This window comes from Gavialis gangeticus, unplaced genomic scaffold, assembly GCF_001723915.1.
Source record: "Gavialis gangeticus isolate Ggan-Ray unplaced genomic scaffold, GavGan_comp1, whole genome shotgun sequence".
NCBI classification, from domain to species: Eukaryota; Metazoa; Chordata; order Crocodylia; family Gavialidae; genus Gavialis; species Gavialis gangeticus.
The window spans coordinates 16117917-16121079 of NW_017728997.1; the positions used below are offsets into that span (position 1 = coordinate 16117917).

Below are 3163 nucleotides of genomic sequence, written 5' to 3' on the forward strand. Positions count from 1 at the left end.
ACCAGGCCACACGAGAGGGGGTAAAAACACAAATCCTGCCCCATAGGAATGTGCACAGACACAGCAAGGCATGCGGGATGCTGAGTGAGGTGGCTCACGTGGACACTGCTGGCACCCGAGAGCGATTGGCTCAGACCGAACCTGCACGTGACGGAGCGGGGCTTCTCGGCCTGTTGTGCGACTTACTGCGTCCTCTGAGCAGCGCCGGCAGCTGCTGCTTTTTGTTATAAGCCAGCTAATACAGCCTTGCATAATTCATGACTACAAACCGTGCGCCCTCGATGATAAAAGGAGCTGATGTTTAATTTACACGCGTGGCTCCTCATATAGATCTTCCAGCGGGCGCCAATGACCGCCGTGGTGGCAGGCGGCAGGAGGTTGTTCATGGTGTCACCCCACCGGGGAGTCGCAGCAAGGGGCCTGAGCTTCCAGTCTCGGAGATGGGCACGGTGTTGAACCCTGATGTGAGGGGCTGCAGGATCTGGGCCCTTAGGGCATTCGGCTGGATGGCAGGAATCAAAGGGACTGGAGTGAAGGACAGTTGTCCTCCCCATGTAGCGAGTTTTTTTTTTTGGCCTGTTGTGCACCGAGCACCATGCCAGGAAAGCTGCGGCTTGCAGAGACAGACCGGTGCCTGTGCTTTCCTCTGCAAAGCAAGCAAGTCTGGAGAGCAGGCGATGTTGCCTGGCCACATTTGCAGGCCCTGTCTCCCTTTCAGCAGCAGCTCCATCCTTGGCATCCAGTGGGGTCAGGGTGCTGCAGCAGGGCATGGGGCTTGTGAAAAGGGCCTGAAGTGTGCTCTCCCTCCATGGTAAGAGACCTCTCAACCTGCTCCCTTGTTGCTAGGGGCTTCTGTGCAAGCCGTGTTCCCTGGGGAGTCCCGACAGTCCTGAGGTTTGGCAGTTTCTGTTCGCAGCGATGAAAAGGAAGAGCAGATCCTTGCTGTCCGTCTCATGCCACTGCGCTCCAAGGAGAGACCTTTTCTGGCTCCTCTTGCCCAGCTTTGGCTCCGTCCCTTTCCAGACTGGTTATACTGGGACAGTGAACTCTATACAGTCCTCAAACTCAATTGGAGGGCAAAAAATAGCATCGCCATTCCTTCGGGAGTGAAGTCTGGCAGCCTGGGGCTCTCGCGGCGGGTGTGATATGGAGTCTGGTGGGAGCTTTGGCCTCAGCTTTGCCGTCCTTTCACACCTGATCACTCAAACATGTGCCTCCTTCATCAGCAGGAGACAATGCAGCTGTTTAGGAAGTTGAAATCTCCGACCCCATTTCATTCTGGGGCTAAACCAGGGGAGCCATGAATGCCAGAGAGCCCATCACTGGCTGTTTCCGCAGCTCGGTTTTCAGAGGCTGGAGCGGAGAGCATTGCCTTGTTCCTCGCTATGCCCAGACGATAACATGCTGGTTTAACTGTTGTCCCCCTCTGGTTTCTTAAATGCTACAGAGGAGCTATTTACTGAGGAAAAGCATGCTTCAAAATAAGGGCTTGATTCTGCACCTCCAGGCACCTTGCTCTGTAACTGAGGCCTTAAGGGTCTCCTCCAAGCCAGTGCTGGGGCAAACGAAGGGCGCAATGTCACAACCTTCCCCCAGCAGTAACGTTTTGAATGCCCCTTGTATGCTTCATGGGATGCATCGGGTGCAAAGGTCTGGAGGACAAGGAGAGCTGGTTTTGGGAGCACAAATGTGGATGCAGAGAAGAGTGCTTGCTTCCAGTTAGTGTAGCTGCTTTGTCTCGAGTGGAGTCGCTTTTGATTTAAGCCAGTGTAAACAAGAGGAGAGTTGCAGCCGAGCTCTTTCCTACCAGCCAAGTGGACATGAGTCAGTGGCCAGCATGGAGCAGATGGCTTGCTGTTTCTATGCCCTTTAGTTTTATTACGGCAGATCTGGGAGAGAGTTTACAGCTGCTCTAATCGTTTGGCAAATCAGCTTCATCTGTCTCGCGTTGCAATGCCTCTGTGATGTCAGATGGGCCTTTTACGTTTCATGTGTGTTCGGACTGAGCAAATCATGGTGTTTTTCATCAGGAGTTAATGATGAAAGGTGGCATTAGAGTGGTGGTTTTTTCACTCTTTTCTTCCTTTGGTGTACGTTCCTGTTCACACTAACTGTAATCTTCTTTTTATTGCCGCTATGAGGAACAGATGTGCCATTTGATTTTTGATTCAGTGAGAATCCTGCTTTTTTTTAGCCTGATTGCTTGCAGTGGAAAGCTATGACCTATATCCAAGGTGAAATTTCTTATAAACATTGGCTGGGAGTAGGGGCACTTTTTGAGAAGACTAAGATAGGCCAGACGGCAGCAAACCTTTTGGTTTAGGTGCCCAAATGCCAAATCATCCACAATTTGGTTTCTTTCAAGGTGAAAGCAAGAAGGATGTTAATTCATTTTGATGTTGAAGTGGAAAACTGTGTGCGCACTAATTACGTTCAGTCAGTTCCCCTCGCTAAGTATTACATGGTGAAAAATGAAGTTATACAGAAGGCTTCTTCACTGATGATTCGGTCATGCACTAAAAGGTTTGCAGCCGACATGTCATGTTTGTTCCTTCAAAGAACGATCAGGGAAATCATCCAGCAGATGATAAAATCATCATCCAGCACTCATGACAGTTCCCCTGCTTCTAATGGTCTGGATATTTTTTTTTCCATGGGATATTAACAGGTAAATAGTGCATGAGCCCTTTAAAATGCAATTAACATTTTATTTAGGGCAAAATTAGATGCTGAAAGTGCCATCATTTAAACACATCCTTGCAAGGCTTAAGCATTTGAGCTTTCAGGTTATAGTGCATTCATTTATCCATGGAGGTGGCTTATCTGTATAGACAGAGACAACTTTTGCCTGTCCTAACATCCCAGCAGTGGCCCAGGGAAGTCGACAAGGGCAGATGGAGGTGAATGATAATACAGCATAACCGCGGTGTTTCTGGAGCGTGCATTGCTCCTTTTGCCTGTCACGCTCAGGCTCAATAGCAAAGAATCAGTGAGGACTTCAGAGAGATGGAAACTTCTTGGGGTGCCAGGTACATTGTAGGAGCCCGGCCTCAAAGGCCTTTCCAGCGGAGGAGAAATGCACTCAGTACTACTTAACTCTTTCTAGGAAACCAGTGTCCCCCCCCCCCGCAACCTCTGGTGTGAAATTTGACTAAGCATCCTA

At 49.8% G+C, this 3163-nt stretch overlaps 1 protein-coding gene across 1 annotated transcript in view; it reads left to right on the forward strand.

Annotated features, from left to right (window-relative positions):
- The window catches only part of CADPS (calcium dependent secretion activator), a 290593-nt gene that overhangs the window by 28403 nt on the left and 259027 nt on the right, over nt 1–3163 (forward strand). The window lies entirely within an intron of this gene.